We start from the raw sequence: 21,750 nt of genomic DNA on the forward strand, positions 1-21,750 counted from the left end.
GCCTAATGCCATGCACAGCTCAGCCTTTAACAAGCAACAGAGAAATGCACCCTTTGGCACAGTTAACTTTAATTTGTCCTCTGAGGTTTGGCCCCAGGTTTTACAAAGCGACGGGAGAGAACCTGCAGGATCTCACGCTGCTGCCCTCCAGCAAGGCGCGGTGATCCCGGCTACAGCGGGACCCCCGTGGCACCAAAACGCCCCGGAGGGGGGTGCGCAGGGGACATGGGGACACGACGGGCCCCGCGGGGCGTTCGCCGCCGCAGCGCTCCCCCCTCGGCGGGCAGGGGCTGCGCGGCCCCCAGCGCCGCTCTGTGACGGGCAACTGGGAATAAAAAGTAATTGAGATCCTTGCGGGGATCGAACGGTTGACGCTGCTTAATGAGCCCGCGACGACACCGTGCGCGCAGCCCCGGTGCCACAGGACGGTTTGTAGGGTGTTTGCGGTGGGGGACGCCACCCCAGAGCAGAGGCGCCCCAATGGCCGCTGCATCTTCCTCGGGTTTTGCAAATACGGCGTAAATAATTTGTGAAGCATCGGAACATTTGAGGAGAAACCGTCTTAGAATTTATTTATTTCCACAGGCCGTATCAAGGAATTTTAAAAAGTTAAGTGCTTTACATAAAAACCAGGAAATTAGTCTCCTAAGTCCTAAACTGAGATCGGCAGCTATGATCAGTCCTCCTGGCTAATGCTGCCTTAACTCACAGGCTGTATGATATGAAATTACTGCCTGGCACCGCGAATGCTTCATATATAAAATCCCCTATCGTGATGAATTGGAAAGAAAAGCTTCCCAATATTACAGACTTTGGAAACGTTTATTAACAATTTGATAATACTGTATGTGGAGGCTTCATGCTCCTCAAATGACTCCTTAGCTTGGAGCAGAATGATTTCACTTGGTTTGCTTTTAACTCCCTTGCATTTATCTTGCCTGAGTGTCTCCGCTGGATATTGTTTACTCTTTGGATTAGTAAACTCAGGATTAATTCCACTCTTTATTGCTGAAAGTGGCAGTAAATCCAGTATCAGGGAGAGCCAGGAATCTGCTTAGCTATGCTACATGACCCTTTCACAGGCAATAAAACCGCACACCTCCCAGTACGAGGGGACACAGCACTTAGAGGCAGAGCCCGTGTCATTAGGAGCTGGGCATGCACAGAACCCCTTGCTCAGTCCTCATTTTCATTAGAAATTATAGATGCTATAGGTTTTTTTGGTACATCCCGAGGGAAAATAAAACAAAAGGAAAAAGAACCTCTTCCCCTCCCTGTGGCGAGGAGCAGAGTTAAATCAGCATTGGGTGCCACTAGGAGCTGGGGTTAAACCAGCGCTGGGTGCAACCAGGAGCTGGGGTTAAACCAGCGCTGGGTGCAACCAGGAGCTGGGGTTAAACCTGCGCTGGGTGCAACCAGGAGCCGGGGTTAAACCTGCGCTGGGTGCAACCAGGAGCCGGGGTTAAACCTGCGCTGGGTGCAACCAGGAGCCGGGGTTAAACCAGCGCTGGGTGCAACCAGGAGCCGGGGTTAAACCAGCGCTGGGTGCAACCAGGAGCCGGGGTTAAACCAGCGCTGGGTGCAACCAGGAGCTGGGGTTAAACCAGTGCTGGGTGCAACCAGGAGCTGGGGTTAAACCAGCGCTGGGTGCAGCTCGAGGGTCTGAGGAGCCGGGCAGCGCCTCGCTCTTGCTCCGGGGTCCGTGTGCCCGGGGCCGTGCCGGTGCCGGCAGCGGTGTGTGCATGGCGGCCTCCCAGCTCCCGGCGTGCTCCACGGCTCTCTGCTCCCGCTATTAAATCAGCAAAGAGGAATGTGGGGCCAGGAGCCGAGGAGAGCTCGTTGGAAAGGTTACCCAAGTGAACCACGCAATTTTTTTCCCTCAACTTTGTTCCATCTTAAGGTAAAAGGTTCATGCGGAGGGCTATAAATTCCTGTCACATTTTGTTGTAATCTCTCTATGGTTTTATTACTTAAAATGCTGCACTCTCGAGAGGGGGAATTTTCCAGAGGTTTGAGGCTGACACGGAGCCACATTTATATTGTGCCGAAGCTCCTCTGGAGTCTCCTTGAGACATGTGGCCGGCAAGCCCGGCATGAAGGCCTTATCAGTCACCGCACCACGGAGTCAGACCATGAATTATACGGGGAATGGAGGTGGCTCTGCCAGAGCGGGATTGCGGGCCGCCGGGTGACAATAAACATGTCCCAGGAATGTGTCCTCCATCACTCAAGTTCAGATAGCAGATCTGGACCTTAACTACAGCTCCCCATCTCTAAATCTCCCTGTGACCGGAGCAGGAGATGGAGGTGAGTCTCAAGGATATCTGTCTGCAGGGACCTCGCGGAGGAAGTTTATAACCGCGTGTGCCGCCGCTGCCGGGCCGGCCAGGGGTGGCTCTGGCTGTGCTGCAGGATGGGATTCAGCTTCCCAACGCTGGCAGAACACACCAGACTTCTCCTCACCGCTTCTCCCTCCACAGACACATGAGGCATCGCAACGTGGGGCTGCAGGGGCTGCGCGGGGGGCTGCAGGAGCTGCTCGGGGGGCTGCAGGAGCTGCGCGGGGGGCTGCAGGAGCTGCTCGGGGGGCTGCAGGAGCTGCGCGGGGGGCTGCAGGAGCTGCTCATGGGGCTGCAGGAGCTGCGCGGGGGGCTGCAGGAGCTGCTCGGGGGGCTGCAGGAGCTGCGCGGGGGGCTGCAGGAGCTGCGCGGGGGGCTGCAGGAGCTGCTCATGGGGCTGCAGGAGCTGCGCGGGGGGCTGCAGGGGCTGCACGGGGGGCTGCAGGAGCTGCTCGGGGGGCTGCAGGAGCTGCTCATGGGGCTGCAGGAGCTGCTCGGGGGGCTGCAGGAGCTGCTCATGGGGCTGCAGGAGCTGCTCGGGGGGCTGCAGGAGCTGCTCGGGGGGCTGCAGGAGCTGCTCGGGGGGCTGCAGTGATGGGTCAAGCAGCGATGGGTCAAGCAGCGCGAAGGTGCCCGAGAGGGGCTTGTTCCGCAGCCCGGCGCTGGCCGTGCCACACGCCGCAGCCGGGGCGCTTGGGAGGGCCCAGAGTGGGGACAAAGTCCCTGTGGGGTCCCAGCACCCTCCCTGTGAGGGCAGAGCGTGGGCACGAGCTGAACCCCGGCCCTTGTGCAATGGTGGAGACCAAGTGGCTCCCCACAGACAGGAAATAAATCAATTAAGCCCGTTTCTAAATTAAAATAATAATAAGAAAGAGTATAAATGCAAAGTGTTAATGAAGTAATGAAGGAAAGCAGCACGCTCAGTACCACAACTAAATACAGTCATTAAAAACCATAACCTCTGTAAAATTTGTGATAAAATTACAATTTAATTTTATAAAGATAATTTATTAGCTAATACCTCATTGCACATGTTAATAGCTTGTGCTTAAATAATAGTAATCTTGATTGCTATGTGGTCATTAAACTATATTTTTTTTTACATACTGTTTAACTGACCATTTTGTATGTGGTTTGGGAAGAAAAAAGTAATTATTGAAGTCTTAAGCAGTGAGTTAATTTCTAATGAAAGGATAATTTTATTCCAATGATTTTACATTTAATTAACTACAGCTACACGTAATTTGAAGTTCTAAGGCGGCGCTGATTCATTCGGGCGCTGGACAGGAGGCGATGCCGCGTGAGCCCAGCGCGGGCGGGAGGGCGAGGATGAGCGCGGGGCACCCGCGGCAGAGCGAGGGGACAGGAACCCCCGCGGGGTGAGCTGGGGAGATGTGGTGTGGGTTTGTGCCGTGCTGAGGTGGACGTTGGAGCTGGGCTGGAAAGCGAGGCAGTGGGATCTGCCCGTGCTGCCTGCGCTGCCTGCCCTGCCTGAGCTGCCTGCCCTGCCTGCGCTGCCTGCGCTGCCTGTGCTGCCTGCGCTGCCTGCCCTGCCTGAGCTGCCTGCCCTGCCTGCGCTGCCTGTGCTGCCTGCGCTGCCTGCCCTGCCTGAGCTGCCTGCCCTGCCTGAGCTGCCTGCCCTGCCTGCGCTGCCTGCGCTGCCTGCCCTGCCTGAGCTGCCTGCCCTGCCTGTGCTGCCTGCCCTGCCTGCGCTGCCTGCCCTGCCTGCGCTGCCTGCCCTGCCTGAGCTGCCTGCCCTGCCTGAGCTGCCTGCCCTGCCTGCGCTGCCTGCCCTGCCTGTGCTGCCTGCCCTGCCTGAGCTGCCTGCCCTGCCTGCGCTGCCTGCCCTGCCTGTGCTGCCTGCCCTGCCTGAGCTGCCTGCCCTGCCTGCCCTGCCTGAGCTGCCTGCCCTGCCTGCGCTGCCTGTGCTGCCTGCCCTGCCTGTGCTGCCTGCCCTGCCTGCCCTGCCTGTGCTGCCTGCGCTGCCTGCCCTGCCTGCGCTGCCTGCCCTGCCTGTGCTGCCCGTGCCAGCCGTGGGGCCGGGGCCCGCCAGCCCTGCTCCCCCCGCACACCCGCCACGTGGGGTAGGTGTTTCCATGCCGCAGGGGAAACGCTTGTCAGGGTATTGACAAACACCAGATCTGTGTCAGTGCAGATGCCTTTTTAATGGCGTGTCCTGAGGTGCAGACATTAGGGTTATATCCTCCTGCCTCCCAGCGATCTGCGCAGCAATCACTCCTCCTCAACACAGCGCAGGCTGCCACCGAACCTGCTTCCCCCGCCTTATTAATGCCTCTCCCTTTGGCTACCGCAGACAAGGGAAGACAAATCCGAGGGGGCGGCGGCGGGAGGACCAGCGCAGCATCTCCCGGCGAGCGCGGTTTGGGCCCGGAGAGCAGGCGGTGAGGGATGCTCGGGGTCGGCGGGGAGCACCGAGGACAGTGCTCGTTCAGGTGTCCCCAGCACAAGGGTCGGGCAACGCTGTGGGCAGGACGGCTGCCCACGCTGGCGAAACCACCATGTTTAGCATCCCATCTGGGGGCGAAAGCCTCCCTTTGCACCGCCGATAGGAAAAATATCCCGAAAATGTTCCATCTGGGATGCCATTTGCAATCTAAAATAGTTGACAGTCCAATCCTGATCATTTTCTCCATAATACATTTCAAAAGAGAAACTTCAAAAAGTGTCCTGTCCTTTTCCAAACCAGTGGTGAATTTCAAAGTGGACCTTTGGCCCCCCCAGCTCCCCGGGCTCCTGGGAGCGTTTCCACACGTGTGTGAACACAAAGGTTTTCCACGCCCGCATCACCTGTGGTCACAACACACTGAACCGACCAATTACTCCGTGTCGATGTTACCGTCTGCTCCAAGGCTGCCGAGCAAGGCAGCAAAGCAAAGTTACCTTTCCAAAGGAAAAGTTCAGATTCTGCTTTCTCGCTTGCACCGGGGTTCCAGGAACCCAGCACATGCCAGCGGAAGCACCGCGGTTTAATCCAGCCCGGGCCGTGCAAAGTGCGGGTGAAATCTCCACCACATTTGGGCCCAGACCAGGTTCCCCTGCTCCGCAGAGGCTGTTGGTGTCCCCAGCCTCCAAAGCAGCACCAGCGGCACGGAGGAGATTGATGAGAATTGTCCAGTCTGAAAGGGCTGCTCCAGCTGCTGTGCTCCAAGCCCTTGGCACAGCAGGGAAAGGCGGGTGCGGCGGAGCCCCCCCGGGACCCCCAGCGCCCCCCGCCAGCGCCGTGCTGCCCAGGCCCCCGGCCCGCGACCCTCCCCTCGGAGCTGCCACCCTCGGGGCTGCGTTGCAGGACAATCCGCTCTCCTTTGAGTGTGCCCCGATGACTTAATTATTTACGAGGAATGTTTTATCCTGGCTTTCAAACTAACGCAAACAGATGTTGCCAGACCAAAATGGCTCTTTTTGCTAGATCCTGATGGATAGCCACCGCCGCGGATAACACAGCATTACCGGCAGCGGCCGTGCCTGCGTGCCGGGGGCCTCGGCACGCCTCCTGCCGCACGAAGAGCCTGTTCTGCTGGCCGTGGCGCGCAGAGCCCCTTTCCCACCTCGCCAGGCAGCGTGGCTCTGGAGGTGTTTGCCGCTGCACGCCGCGCCTGCAGACCGCAGCGGGGCTGGGGGCGAAGCCCGGCCGGGCGCGCTCAGCCGGCGCCAGCACCGCGGCGGTGCCGGTGTGCCAGCGGCGCCTCTCCTGCCCCCCTGCACCGCGCTCCCGTGCCCATTTCAGGATAAAGAAATGGGTCTCTGATGAGAGCACCAGACAGATGATGTATTAGAGCCTGAAGCGGCTTGGCTTTGTTCATGCTTTTAATCCTCCCAGTAGGTTTTGTTTCCCTCTTCCCGAACAGCCGCTGCTGTCCTGGTCGCTGCAGTGTCCAAAGGAGGGTGGTATTTGCGTTGGGCCGTGCACAAGCCCCTACCAAAGCATGCCCGAATAACAGGGTGCATTTTGCATGTCTTAGTACATCAGATATCAAACACTTGTGTTCATAAACAAGCGCTTAGGTTGGGAGCATTTGCCCACTCGTCAAGGAGAAACAAAGCCACGCGGCTTATCTGACTGGTCACGACCGGACAGCGGGGCTCACGTGTAAAATATTCATGACTTAGCCCAGAGTTAACATTTCTCAGAATTATATTAGCTGCAGGAATATTAGCCCTGGGAGCCACGGGGCAGCCAGGAGCCGTGCCACGTCGTGGCGACTGCTGCAAACATCACGATTCCTTAAGAAAAACCTCTCATAGCCACGCTTTACGGGTTTTAATATTCTGCCCATTACCATAACCAAGAATCACCCTTGGAGCACACGGGCAGATAGCAGGGGAGAGCTGGGCAAGACAATAAAACCGGAAGCAGCCTTTGGAAGGGCAAATAAATAATTGGATCGCAACACGCAAGTGTTTTCCGGTTTGATGGGCATTCCCCTTCCACCGAAATAAACCAGGCTGAACGGCTCAGCGGGTCCTGTGCACCTCAAAACGGGCCCAGACAGCCTGTACTGTCGGTAACAGTGGTTTCATGGAGGTCCATAAAAATATAGTTTATTGTGAAATTAAGTGCCCTGTTCTTGAAAACAACCCTTAAATTTAACATTCCAAGGCTGCTGCTGTTTATTTGCACTCTCGGAGCACTCTCGGTGCTGTCCACTCAACTACTTGAGAAATACATTGTAATAAAAATAAATGGACAGTTTGGGTTTCTCTAAAATTAAAACAGGATATACAGCAGCCTTGCACTTCTTCCTTGCACCGAGGTAGCCTGTGATAAAGTCACATTGTGTCAGAGATGGCAAATTATGTATGCTAATTACTTACCGGAATTTCAGATTTGTCCTTACCATAATTAAAAAGGTGTCACTTTATTAGAATAGGGCTGGAATGATGGGGCTTGGAGCAGTGGAGGAGATTTCTGGTTAGAGATAATTACCAGTGATGTATTCCTTTCCCTCACTGCCATTTTTGCTGCATTCCCCCATTACCGTGTAATGGATGGCTCGCGCGGCCGCCGGCGCGGGCGGCCCGGCACCGGAGCACCGGCGGGGGTGCCACGCCAGCCCTGGCACCCGCGGGCACGGGCACAGCCCAGGGCGCCTGCGCTGGCACGCGGCTGCCGGTTCTACCGCTGTGCCAGCTGGGGACGCAGAGGCCAGGCCGGGTCTGTCCTGTTTCGGGCGTCCCCTCTGCCCACAGAGCCGCTCCGGAACCACCCCGCAGGCGGGTTGTGGGTGCTGGTGCCTCTCCCTGTGCTGCTCTGCCCAACCTGCCGCGGCCTCCCCGCGGGACAGGACCGCACGCCGCGGCCTGAGCGCCGGTGACCGCGCGAGGCCACAGTCCCGCCGGTGCGAGCGGAGGGCGCGCTGTGCTCCCCCCGCCGTACCCGGCAGCCCCGCCGGCGCCCACGGACAAACACAGCATTTATATGCACTGTAATATCTTCTGTTGGCAGAAGAGACTTGAACCCATGGAGGGCAAACTCAAGTCCCTCCCAGGGCCTGGCAAAAGAAAATAGCAGCATTTAACCGCAATGAAAGTCACAGCGCACACAGGGACGCAGAGAGAATAATTGCATGGCTGGAAAGCTGGGCCCCGCGTTATCATTACACACGGAATTCGTGGTCTGTAAGTACAGGGGTGGCGTTAACCCCGGCAGAAGCTGAGGTTATAAAAGAGGCATTACTGGGAAAGGTCAGCAGGCTATTCAAACACGGTGCAGACGCACCACGGAGATTCAACACTGAGAGCTGTCTGCAGGGGCCTGGGGAGGCAAGGGGAGCGGGGCCGGCAGACTCTCGCCCTTTTGCTGCAGGCACTGGGGGTCTCCTGGTGCAGAACACCGAGCAGAAGCCGGGGCGGATCACCCGGCCGAGCTGCGGTGCTAATTAGCTGTGTCGTTAGCCAGCGCCGCTCTGCAGCCGCGCTCCACGCCGGCCGTGCCGAGGAAGCAGGCACGGCAGCGCGGGAGAGACGGCTGCTCTGCCTTGAGACCACCGGGCCGGGCTGCGGATTGCCATCGATCCCGTCCCCAACTCAACATACCTGGGCAGTTAAGGCATTTTTTTCTTTTAGCAGAGACATCTCCAGGCTGAGCGCTGCACTGCAGCTCGCGTACTCCAGGTCTGGGGTATCCACAACACAGCAGCTCCTGTAGGTGATGGAGAGACCCATCAGACTCCACATTTTTATAAAAGATTGTTTGGTTAGCTCGTGAGGCAGTGCCATTATTGCCAAAGGGTTTCGCTCCCCAAGCCTGTGCTGAATATTGTATTACTTTGCCATGCTCAGAAACTAAAATTACAACAATTTAATTTTGAATATGGTGGCATTATTACCATTTGTATTTGCCATTTCATAAGACTTTTCATTTCAACTGCTTTGCTTTCCTGTCAAGAGGAAAAACCTTCAATCTATCGGCTTTTACCAGAGAGAGAACTGTGCCGGAATGTAATGCAGTATTGTATATTTCTTCTCTAATGCTCTTTTGAACAAAATCATCTATTTCATCAACAGTATATCAGCGGTGACCAAAGACCATTAAATAATGCATCTCACTCAGGAGCAGTGGAGCAGGGAAAGGGCTCTGACCTGTTTTAAACCTTATTACTTTCTTGCATTATGCCCCTCACTGCAATCTTTTTGTTTAAGTGATTTCAGCTGAGGCGTTGCTTCCTGCCTTAAAATACAAGGCAGACATGTTATTTCTGAAGTGGCTGGTAGACTCAGCCCCAGCATTTCCCATTCTACACCAAAAACAGCCTCTGTGTATTAATCTTTGTTAACCTCGCCAAATACACACACGTGTCAGGAGCCCGGTGTAAATAACCTCCCTCTTTATTTCAGATTTCACATGCAAAGAATTTCCATTTTATTTGGCCTTGTGTCTTCACTTCCTAGGAAATGCTTGGTGCTTGCAATTAGCAATCACGGGGTTGGTAAAGCATGCAGGAAATTAGAGTGGAATGGCCCAGAAAAAGAAGCCCCACACACAACAATGAGGGGTCAGGGCTGGTGCTGCAGACGGAGATCGGAGCAGCACTGCAGTGACCCGGACCCCTGTGCCCCGTGCTGCGAGGGGCACGGCGGCACCAGGAGCGACCGACGCGCACGAGCCAGCGATGGCCACAGCGCACAGCGCACTTTGCGTGGCCACAGGCAGAAGGTGGCCCGGGGGTGGTGCTGGGGGCGCAGGGACCCGGCTGCGCCGTGCCCGTGGCCGGCAGCCGCACGGACGCCGCGGGGACCGCGTCTGGCCGGGGCACGGCCCAGGAGCGCTGCCCCCGCCGGGCCCGGCTCCGCTCTCCACGAGCCCTGCTGAAGCACAATCCCCCACCAGCCTGCAGCAGAAAGCCCCAGAGACTTACAATTACATTTTCTCACTAGTCTAATGAGGTGAGAGACAGAGAGAGGAGAGAGTTCCCTGGGCTAATTTTCCAGCCAGCAACCACCGCATTGCTCCTGTGCTGTGAGAGGCAGAGGGAGAAATGACTCTTCCAGATTAGAGGCTCTTGCTGAAGGCGTTTTGGAGCATATTCCTCCAGGACACCGCGGCAAAAAAATGAAGATGACAAACCATTTTACTACATCCAGCTGGAATGAAGTGACCCAACACCAGAACCGTGCGGCGCTCGGACCGGCAGAGAGCACCCAGGGCGAGGGGAGCGGGGTCGGCCCGGATCGTTAGCACGGAGCCCTCCCCAGCGAGGGAGACGGGACAGCACCGGGCAGGGGCACGAGCTGCGAGAGGGGAGCGCTGCGCTTGTCTGCCGAGCGAACAATTTGTTATCATGAAAATGTTAGCAATGGAGTAATCGCTGCCTCGGGGAGCAGCACTGATCTCCGGAAGGCAGCGCTGCAGAGTGCTCTGCCGTCCGCCCGGGCACGCCGGCTCCTTCCAACCACGGGAACCCCGAGAAATCCCTTCTCATGCCCCCAGGGAACAGGGAAGGGCGGACTCATTTCTTGGTCCATGCCCTCCGAGGCCTGTGCACCGGATTCAGGTCAAGCTCAACATTTGGCTCTTGAGAGGTTCTCTGACGGCTGCGGTTGAGCCCAACGGTGTTGTGTGTTTGTCTCTCATTCTGGTCTCAGTACAACAAACGCATTTCTGGGAGGGACCTGAGCAACCTGGAGTCTCTCCCGTGGGTCTAAGGCAGGAGGAGAGCAAATGAAACCCCTCTTCCCCGCAGCGTGACCACGCACAGGGCGTTAGCACGCACGTGCCTTTGTGTGAATGTGGGATGTGTAATCACACCAGGTCCTAAAGAAGCTTGAAACTCCCTCATCTGACTGACAAAGCCAGCCGGACTGATTTGTCCCCAGCCATCCCCTGAAGAGTCTGGAGCTTGTAGTTGGTGCTGGAGTTAGTTTTAGCCTGAGATTAGGTCTGGGTTAATAGGGTGTACGTAGGAGGCACCCTTGCCTCTCTTTCCTTGTTGCTCTCTGCACACCCCTGCTCCGCTCATGCAAAATAGCGAGAGATCTATCAAATATCAAATAAGAATTTTGTTGCTGAAGCTCTTGGAAAATTGACGGGTAGCATGCAAGCAAACATTAAATCAATAACAGCAAATTTCCCCTGGGAAACTTGTAGTGTTTTCTCATCAAAATCTTTAAATCCTTAAAGAAGCCGTAAAAGGTTTACACACCTCGCGTTGGTTAATCTGGTTAGCCCTGCACCGCTCGGCGCGGGCGGACCACGGCGCGGCGCGGGCGATACCCAGCGTGATCCCCGAGCAGCCGGCGCGGTGCCCAGCGCCCGCGCTGATGTATTGCAGCTTTGTTAGTCACTGTGGCTCCTTGGTAAATTCATTTGGAGTCCTCCGGGGTTTTAAATCTCTCATTTGGCCAACAACGAGGTCTGAAAAGATTGCAGTTCATTTCGACCCACAGTGGATGGAAGGCTCATTTACTGGCTGCAGGCAACTCAATCAGGCTGGCCGCTGATGAGTGAGTGACTTGTTCAGACCGCCAGTCAATATGTGTCTGCTGTGATAGAATGTCAGCATCTGCTGCCTGCTCCTGTCTCCCACTGCTCTGGCTTTTTTCATTTGGTCTGATCAATGTTATTAAAAACACCTAGGAGTTCCTTAACTGCTCTGCCACTTGAGGCTTTTCTTTCTTTCTTTTTTTTAAACACAACTTTGTATCATCTGCAAACATGTGAGATGATGTACACGGATTGATTTTTTACAGGGCCGCGCGGGGTGTGGGACGGGGGGGTGTGTGCTAAGGATGTGACTTCTACAGAGGAGATGGCGTCAAAATCACATCACCCTTGTTTGAATTTTGTGTGTGTGTTACCATGAAGTAGCTCAGACTTGAAGCCCTTTGCAAACATGAAGTAATTATTAATTGTGAATAAATCTTCAAATGTAAGCATGCAAAAAATAAAATACCTTCCCTAAAACCGAAGCCAGAATTCCTAAGCGAAATCAGTAACACCCCATAAGCACCTGTATGTTGAAAAGCAGACTGTTACTCTGAATCAAGGGGAGATACAGCTTAGGTAAATAAGCACAGGGTTAAAATCCCCTTACGTGACAGGCCTGATACATAAACCCCATTTGCGCTGCCCTTCGGCCAGCCCACCCACTCCCCGCCTGGCGACCCGTTCCCGCGGGGCTAATGACACCGCGTGGCACCCGCGGGTCAGCCGCCAATTACGGCAAAGAAGGAAGCAGAAAACAGACACACCGCCAAGTGTTTTAATCTGTCTGCGGGAATTGCGCTTTGCCATGGGGGAGGAAGACGGACGCCGCATCCTCCGCGCAGGCCCCGCATCGCCCGGCGCCGGGGATGAGCACGGCTGCCAAGGCTTTGACCAATTCCAACCCCTGCTGCCCCCTCCGTCCTTGCACCATCGGCGGATGTTCCTGCTCCATCCTCCACAGATACGGGATCATTTAAACCCCGGCCGTGCCCGTGGTCGCTGGTGTGAACAGGAGGGTGTGAACAGGAGAAGGAGAGGCAAGGTGATCCGCTGTGACCTGAGGACACGCTTCTGCATCCTCCGCGCCTCCCTCCCTGCCCCCTTCCCCTGCAATATGGCACCCAAAATAGATACCAAGAAATGACCTGCCAGGAAAAAAATGGAAGCCTATAATTATGTTATTGAAAAACTGTTCCATACTGTATTATTTAAGGTTATTTTATTATGATGTTGAGATGAGTTTCTTAAAGAAGAAACTCTGGTTTTATTGCACTCCTCACAGAGAGAAGCCTTGGGTGATTTGATAGCCTATTTGAACAAGAGGGATGCTTTACGAGCCCCTATAAAAACTGATGACCCCACTCACATTTGTATTTAATGAAATAAGGAGGAGCTTTGGTTATGTTTTCAATAACCTTCACCGCTATTTCAAACCTGCCTCAAATAGGAGCCAGAATCTGCACCTTTCTGTGACGAAGCCCTGCTGTCCTTAATGAGGGCGCTGGGGGTCAGCGGGGCTGGAGACCCCTCCTGCCACCCGGCGATGCCATCACCAGGGTCCTGGCGATGGAGACGACGGGACCAGCGAGGGATGCAGGGAAGGGCCCCGTTGGAGGAGGCCGGCAGGAGGAAGGCCGGGCTGGGAGAGGGGCTCCGCTCCTCGGCTGCCTCAGCCTCCCCGAGCACCAGCACGTTCTATCTCTATGTTCCGCACACGGAATCAGGCTCTTCCACTGCACAGTTTTGGTCTGTCGTAAAGCATCAAATCTCTCTGAAAATTTCCAGTGCCTGGATCCTTCCCCTTAGATTAAATAACTGCCACTGCTGGAAGGACCAAAGGCTGCACGACTCCAGCTCTCCTGGCTGGGACGAGCCCGGGGCCAGGGACAGGACCAGGGCCAGGACCAGGACCAGGACCAGGATCAGGCTCCATCTGCAGCATGGGGCTGGGGGACACGGGGCCGGGTGCTGGGAGCTCTGTGGGGTGGCAGGAGGTGCAGCCCAGCCCAGCAGGCTCAGTGTTTAGATGGAAATAAGTGTTTCTGTGACTCGGTGGCCGGGGCGACCCAGCGGTCCCCGGGCTGCGGGTGCTGACACAGCTCCACACACACCGCACAGCAGCTACGCGGCTTATGGTCTTTTAAAAAGTACGGCCTAATTAACTTTAATCAATGGAGCTTTCTCTGTTGAGTTGCCCAGATTTGGACTGCTCCCTGCAGCCAACACACAGCGAGGTTAATTTAAGATGAATGAAGAAAGAGAGCAAGCCCTGATGAAGGCGTGGGACGGTGCGGTGGTGGCGCAGCGGGGTGGCAGCGCAGCGCGGTGGCGGTGCAATGCGGTGGCGGTGCAGCGCGGTGGCGGTGCAGTGTGGCAGCGGTGCAGTGCGGTGGCGGTGCAGCAGGGTGGCGGTGCAGCAGGGTGGCGGCGCAGTGCGGTGGCGGTGCAGTGCGGTGGCGGTGCAATGCGGTGGCGGTGCAATGCGGTGGCGGTGCAATGCAGTGGCGGTGCAGCAGGGTGGCGGTGCAGCGCGGTGGCGGCGCAGTGCGGTGGCGGTGCAGTGCGGTGGCGGTGCAATGCGGTGGCGGTGCAGTGCGGTGGCGGTGCAATGCAGTGGCGGTGCAGCAGGGTGGCGGTGCAGCGCGGTGGCGGCGCAGTGCGGTGGCGGTGGCGGTGCGGTGGCGGTGCAGCAGGGTGGCGGTGCAGCGCGGTGGCGGCGCAGTGCGGTGGCGGTGCAGTGCGGTGGCGGTGCAGCAGGGTGGCGGTGCAGCAGGGTGGCGGTGCAATGCGGTGGCGGTGCAGTGCGGTGGCGGTGCAGCAGGGTGGCGGTGCAGCAGGGTGGCGGTGCAATGCGGTGGCGGTGCAATGCGGTGGCGGTGCAGCAGGGTGGCGGTGCAGCAGGGTGGCGGTGCAGGAGGGTGGCGGTGCAATGCGGTGGCGGTGCAGTGCGGTGGCGGCGCAATGCGGTGGTGGCGCAGTGCGGTGGCCGCAGCCGTCCCACGGGCGCGGGAGCCACCGGCTCCGCTGGGGCCAGGGCTGGGCAGGAAGCGGGCAGGTTTGTTAAAGCACAGCCGAGCCCTCAGACTTACATTTGCATTCACAGTTTGATGTAGATGCCACATAAGCAGATGCCTATGAATAAGCCAGAGCAGGGTTATAACATCCTCGTGCTGGAGTGATTCAGTGTAATGCCTCGGCAAGCTGTTCTTTAATGGGCTGGAAGTCTTATTTTTACGATCATTGGAACGTAAAGGGTCAGAATCTTAATCTTCTAATACTGTGTTTTTAACAACATTTACACTTTAACATATTGAAAAATCTCATCTCTTTCTGCCAACCAGCATGACAACACAATCCAAGTCGATCAGCGCAGCAGTATATTTAGGTATTTTAAACATAAATCAACCTGGCTGAAATATTTTTTTCACTTCAGTACTTCTTGAAACCTACGAGTTTCAAACTTTTATGTTTCTTATTTGAGCCTCTGGAGTTCAGCGGAGTCTCCCACCTGAATAATTCAGCAGCACCGACGGGAGAGCAGAAACGAAGGCTGCAGTCCGGCTCCAGCACAGACACGATGCTTTATGGCCCACGGCAACAGGGGAAACCCGCACCCGAGCAAGTCGGAAAGTTTGCAAATTGTCTGCAGGTATGGAGAGAATTAAATCCTGCATCACCCGAAAAACCGAGTGACAGGCAACGGGAACACTTCGGGAAGAGAAGATGTTTTTGTTTCCGTGAAACCCCTAGGACTGCAGGGGAACTGCTTCTCAGAGTTTACAGACGCTACACGAAACACTCAACCCGAGTCAGTGCTCAGTGCGGAGGTGCCACTGCTCCTCCAGAACACACGGTTTAGTTCACCTCTGAGATGTGGAGGGGAAGAAAAGAAAGAAAGGGCTGTTGGGGCTTCCTCCCTGATGTCACCTTCCCCCAGTGTCACTGTCTGCTCCTTCTCTGTGCCCGCTTTCCTTTAACGCGCTCCCCCAGCCCCCCGGGCCGCGCGTCCACACGTGAGGCTCCGGTGCGGGTCTCGCTGGGCTGGGGCACAGACCCGCGGGACCCCGGGCCCTTCCCACCGCCTCCGCTCAGCACTGCGGCAACGGGGCCTCCGCTTCGGCTCTCGGTTTAGTTAATTAAAAACTGCTTAACCAGTTCTGCTGTTTTCTGGGCTAGGTTTCTCTTATGAGAAAGGGAGAAGGGAGGTGGGCACATGGGCTGAACCACAATGATTTGATTCATGGGCTGAAATCATCATTGAACAAGTGTCACAACATGGCATTAGATTAAGAACTAAAGTGATGGGCTATGGTGAGCCTGTTCATTAGTATTAATAGAGCTTAATTAGGCACAAGCATGGTGTTGCAGGGAAATGTGAAGGTGGCTGCAGTTTCCACAGTGGGAAAAAAAAAGGTGTTATCCATTAAAGGTGAAAGAAGCCCATAAACCTTGTGCCTGTCTCTGAACCCCAGCACCACTTAGGCTGGGGACATGGTCCTGCTGCCCCAGAACACTGGAGTTACAGACTGGGTCGAGCTGAGGAGCCAGAAGAGAAAACAGGAAAGTCCAGACTGAAAGCAGGCCATGAGACCTGGGCAAAGCCCTACGCGCCATACCAGGACCTGCTCACAGGCAGAGCGCCCGGCTCTGACCCACCGCAGCGTGCCGGACCAGCCCCGCCAGTCCCAGCGGAGGAGCCGGGAGCGAAGGGAGCTCCTGAGATCCCTACCGGAGGGAGACAGAGACGGGAACAAAAAGCACCCGCAGGAGCGAGTCTGTGCAGCACTGGACCAGCAGTGTGGGCGGCTCTGGACCAGCAGCGCAGGCGGCTCTGGACCAGCAGTGCAGGCGGTTCTGCCGGGGCCAGCGCCGTTCTGCAGCCGGGTGTCTGCGGGTGCATTCGATGCCTTTGTAATGATTTCAGCCGTTTTCTTATCTTCAGTATCCTCCCCCTTGCACCAGTTCACTTCCATTCATGCTGCTCTTTGCTTTATGGTTCCTAGGTCATTGTGCATCTCTCCCCATTTGGCAACATTAAATTTTATTTACCATATGTCCCTTCTGCTGCAAAGATGATAAAACCCTTTGGATTGTTGTTGCTGCTGCTGCTAGCTCATTCGGCGCTCACCTCAATTCCGCGTCCTCGGCAAGTGGAGCTGATCTGCCGTTGGTCCCAGCCCCGCAGAGCTCGGGCTGGGCCGGGGCCAGGCTGCGCTCCAAACCTGCGCCCGCCTGCTGCTTTGTTTGAGAAGCACTCTGCCAGACACCATCCCCCCAGGAGGCCCCTAACACCTTGGTGGTGGGAGAGAGCATCATATGGACCTTTGGCAAAAGCACCAAGAGAACTGCCAAGAAAATCCTTTGTACGTAGTTATTCTTCATTTTTTGTTCGTACTCTGTTGAAAATACGCCCCCTTGTCGATTATACCAATCACCGCCATTATACCTGGGGTAAATGTGCGTTTCAAGCAGCCCATGACTGCAGGAAAGCGGAACCACAACGCGGGAATAACATCCCTGGCCAGATGGACTCTGCCCCGGCTGGCTCTGCCCGCGGGGGTGGCTGCCGGGGCGGCACCGGGGCCGGGGGAGCCGGTACGAACGGGGAGGAGGAGCAAGGCGGCTTTGGATGCCACGGAAGAACTGAGAGCAGCCAGAGCCAGGGCGGGCAGCTCCAGCACGCTGCCTTCTGCCCCTGCAGCCTGAGCTGCATCGGCACTGTAGGCTCTGCATGCACTTGGAGCAGGCAATCTTGCCCACGTTTTACCTAAGCTCGTACTTCGCTCCTATTACGCTTAAATTAAAATCCATCAGACCATTATAGCACTCATGAATGAGTGAAATGCAAAATGCTGGGACACCGGGCTTTGCTGCTGCATTCAAATATATCTGGAAGCAATGGCTTAAAATTGTTTCCACCTTCAGCCACACCAGGAGGTGATTTTGAGATCCTCTGTGGAATAATAACACTGACTTCTCCAAGTCTTTTAATTTTCAGTCACTGAAAGGGCAGAGCTTGAGATGCAGCTGGTGCTCCTTTTAACAAAATAATAATAATCTCTCACTTTCATAGCATCTTTCAATTCAAAGGGTCTCAAACCGAGTCCCTCGTCTTCCTGAGAGCACCACACACCAGCGCTGGGAGCCTGAGCGGGCTCTGCACGGACCAGCGAGCCCACTGACACGACTGTCTCCAGGATGAGGCCTGACCTGCCAGACCCGGGCACCACACCTTGACTTCTGCTTCCCAAGAATGGCCCGTTTTGCAAATGCCACTATTGAAGTGCCACGGCTGCTGGGTCAGGACACCAGAAATTGAGCCCCAGAAGTGCCGCTGCACAATCCGTGGCGGCCGTGCCCGCGCCACCGTGGCACAGGGCAGCGCCCGAGGCAGGTGTCACCCCCTCTGCAGCCCCCCGGCAAAGCTCCACTGTGCTCCCGGCACAGGTGCCGAGCGCTGATGGGACGGTTCTGGCCATGGGCCCGTCTCCAGCGGCCCCCCGCACCGATCTATGCAGAACCAGCCTTGAAGAGAGCTCAAATTAAAGGTAAGTAATTTCCTTTTTTCCTACCTTGAAATTCCTATTGATTTCCTACCTAAATAGAAATTCCCATTGATTTCATGTCTGTTCATATTAGTATGTTGCGTTGTCACCTTTTGTTTGCAATATTATGTTGTTTTGCGTGTTGGTGTGTTGGGAGCGATTGGCGGAGCCGCGTCCCCGCGATGCGCGCGCCCCGCGCTGCCACCCCCGCCGTGGCGACTGGGGAGGGGACACGGGCGCCCTGTGCGCCGGGGCGAGCAGAGGGGGACCCGCAGGCCCAGGACGCGCTGAACCCCGTCTGAGGTGCTGAGCACCCCGTGTCTCGCTGGCAGAGGCGCTGGGCTCAGCCGCAGCCGGGGTCTGCTCACACGGCCGCACCGCCGGCTCCGCAGGGGTTATTTTTCTAACGCTTCCTCATGAAAGCTGCTCTCTGTTTAGAAATCCCGTGGCTAACAGCCTGTTGTGGTCCTCACATCTCCGCTGGTCAGACAAGGATCTTCCCCCTGTCCCCGGCGTCCTCTATTTCTCACACCTCACTGAGCAGGCACCGCCGCGCCGAGACCTCTGACCGAGTTGTCAAGGTGACGGGTGCTGTTATCCTAAAGTAGTTATTTCACATACATGGTATTTTGTCCCTTGCTTTTATTGAAATACAGAGGAGAGACCAATTATCTTCCTAATGGTTTGCACAGCTTCCTTCTTCTTTTAAATGGGAGTTAATGATAAACAGTTTGGGCAGGGTGTCATTTTTGCACGGGGAGCTCTCAGGCGTCCTCTGCTTTCCAGGTGTCCGGGGGCACAGGGCAGCTCCCCTCGCACGCTCTGCTGAGCCCTCCTCGCACAGCCGTTAGCACCAATTTTCTCCTCCCAGCTCAGCCCCTGCAAAATCAACGTGTTTTCCTAAACGCCGCAGTGCCGGAGCCGTCCGTGCCGCGGGCGGAGGCGCCAGGTGCCGGCAGCGTGCGGGGCTCCCCGGTGGGGCACGGGAAGGGGGTGTGGGCAGGGGACGCTGGCACGGGCCGGGTGCTGGGCTGTCCCCGCCGGGCGCTGAGCCCGGAGCGCGCGGTCGCCGCGGTGCCGGTGCGGCTGGCGATGCAGGGCTGCACAGCAGCAGGCGGCTCGTCCCGCGTCTCCCTCCTGGGAAGAGGCGCATTAAAATGCTGATATATGCCCGTCTCAAGGCAAATAATGAGGAAGAGGCACCTTGCTGCAGCGTGTCGCCTTGCTGGGGTGCGCCAGGCAAGAGTCGAAGCAGCAGCTCTCATGAAGCACCGCGTGGGGCTGCTTTGTGAAAGCGCCGGTACCGAGCGCACCGACCTCCCCGCCGGCTCCCTCTCCCGAGCGCAGGACCCCGTGTGGTACCACACGGACACCTTCCCACCCAGACCGAAGTTCTCCCACGGCTCCTGCTCCGTCCGTACCTGGAGCTCAGCCGCCTGAGCGAGCGTGCGCGGAGGACGGGGCTGCGGAGACAGCTCCTCGCCTCTCCAGCGTTATTATTGATGGGATGCGTCTCGCTGGATTAGTAACGGATGTGGTGTAAGCCAGGGGGTTTCGTTTGCCTTCAAACCTGCATTACCCCGTCAAGAACAGAGGTTTCACTGGCACCTGATAAGTCACATAAAACAGATAAATACTTGGGAGATACTGTATTTGAACACAATCGGTCTTGGCAGTGACGTGATCTCTGTGTAACAGCCTGGCATGCAGCTGCAGGTTTTCTTCTTGCAGGGCAAAGGCAAGTTGTGCTGGAACAGATATGGATTTGAATTATATAAAGCAGGAAATTGTGTATCTCCGTATCGTATCCCAAGAGGAATGTGAATTTCACTGCTGCAGACCCACGAACGGGGGACATCAGCTCGGGTGCTGCTGCGGCACTTTGCTGTGTAACACAAGACCTCATCAGGCGAGCGGGACCGGGAGCAGCGGCCGTGGCTGAGCGGGTGCGAGGGGCACGGGGGCATTTCCGTGCGCATGGACCCAGCAGGGCCAGGCTCCCGAGGTGGGGAAGGAGACCCACGGCCTCGCCTCCTCACAGGGATGGTTTGCCTTGGGAAGATGATAGAATTATTTTTGCATTCAAAACCAGGGTTCAAGTCAACTTCAAATGGTGGAGACCCACTTCTGCACGTAGGCTTGCGGATAACCCACCACCCAGCTCAGGAGCCCACGAGCGTGTCTGCACCACGCGCCCTTCCCGGGTGCTGTGGCGTCAATATTTTAGTCCTTTTCCATGCTGGGACATTGCAGCAAAATCCACCTGCAGATTGTTTATCTTGTTTTGTTGTGAATAAAGATGCGGCCTTTAGCTTCCCGTGAATGTAGTGGTTTGGTTAATGTCTGGGTAACAGAGGGAGGGGATGGGGGCATGGCAGTGTTAATGGGAGAACAGCTCATTTATAGTTCCAGCATGCTTTATGACATCAAAAGAGCATTGAGAGAATGCTTGGGATAATGTTAATTAGGGCTCAGAAATAAATGCTTTGCTTCCTCATTAATTGTTATCACTTTGTTGTGCTCATTAGAAAGTGATTCCTAGCGAAGAGCTGCTAAAGGTTGTGCAGTGGGGAAGGGGATGCGCGGCTCGGGGGGAGGACGCCAGGCAGCCCCGGTCCCACGCCGGTCCCTGGGTGCCGACACGGCGAGGACAGCCGGGCAGGGGGGTGCTGCGCAGTGGCGCTGGGACACGGGTGCCCTGCAAGGCGCCGAGGACGTGGGGCGGCACGGAGTGGGGCGGTGCCTCCGAGCTCGGGCTGAGCCGGGACCGGCTCCGGGGCTGCTCTGCAAACCCCCCAGGAAGGGCCAGAGGAGCCTCGCGAGGTTCCTCGCCCCACAGCTTCCCCTGCCCCACAGCTTCCCCTGCCCCAGCTGAGCCCCCTCGCCAGGAACCGCTCTCTTTCCTGCGAAGTTCTCTTGTCTTAGCCATTTCTGTAGATTATGTGAAAATATACTTTGGAAAATTGAATAATAAAACTGTGGTGTAAATCCTTTTAAAAAGAGATCAAAGACCAAAATGCTAATAAGACTGGGATGGGAATAAAATCCAGGCGCTTTTGGTAAAGTAGAATAAAAATAAAGGAGGCCCACAAAGAGAATAACAAATTAAAAACAAGTTTTAAAAGAGCAACGGAGAAAAGAGATTCAAAACAACCAAAGGAGAAACCTCTTGAAGAGAACGTTTCATGTGGTGGGCGCAGCCGCGGCCCTTGGTGCCGTTTTCGGAGCCCCCTGGTGCCCATGTGCGAACCCAGACGGGGCCGGGCTGGACCAGCCCTGCCCGGCGCCACCGTCCTCCGGCGCAACCCACAGCTTCCCTGCTTTCCCGCAGGCCGACGGCACCTGGCACTGCCCAAGCGCCTCGGCGAGCGTTCGGAGCCGCGACCGGAGCGGCGTCTGCGTCCCTGTGTTCTCCCGAGTCACTCTGCGGGTGGGGAGCGCCAGGCAGGGCACGGAGACAACGAACGCACACGGCGCTGGGAGGGACGGGGACAGACGGCTCGGGGCTGGAGGGACAGACGCGTGCCCCGTGCAGGCGGGTGGCTCCGGCGCAGCGCGGCAGCACGTGCTCGCACACCGCGCGTTGCCGCCGGCACCGCGGCCCTCGCTGGCCCCAGGACACAGGGACATGGGGACACAGGAGCCTGGCCCCGGCAGCCCCCGCCGCGCGGGAGGGACGGCAAAGGCACCAGCTTGTTACACTCACCCCTCAATAAAAAATCTTCTAAGTGCCTAATTAACAGTTTAGGTAGAAATAAAAACATAATGAGAAAAACAATCTGGTTGGAAAAAAAAATGGCCTTGGCCGGCTCTCTCCTATTAGCTGCTCCCGGCCATATGTGCCTGGTGAAGTGGTCATCAGGGCTTTGGCTAATGGGCTTTTCACATGTTTCTATATTGCACCTCTGTATGTCTTAGCAAT

At 56.4% G+C, this 21,750-nt stretch overlaps 1 long non-coding RNA gene across 1 annotated transcript in view; it reads right to left on the reverse strand.

The window, feature by feature from the left end:
• The window catches only part of LOC139829512 (uncharacterized), a 71,874-nt gene that overhangs the window by 12,058 nt on the left and 38,066 nt on the right, over window positions 1-21,750 (reverse strand). Inside the window, exon 2 of the long non-coding RNA XR_011742011.1 lies at window positions 8,394-8,499. This is a non-coding gene — a long non-coding RNA (uncharacterized lncRNA). The remainder of the gene's footprint in view (window positions 1-8,393; window positions 8,500-21,750) is intronic.

This window comes from Patagioenas fasciata, chromosome 20 (genome assembly GCF_037038585.1).
Source record: "Patagioenas fasciata isolate bPatFas1 chromosome 20, bPatFas1.hap1, whole genome shotgun sequence".
NCBI lineage: Eukaryota > Metazoa > Chordata > Aves > Columbiformes > Columbidae > Patagioenas > Patagioenas fasciata.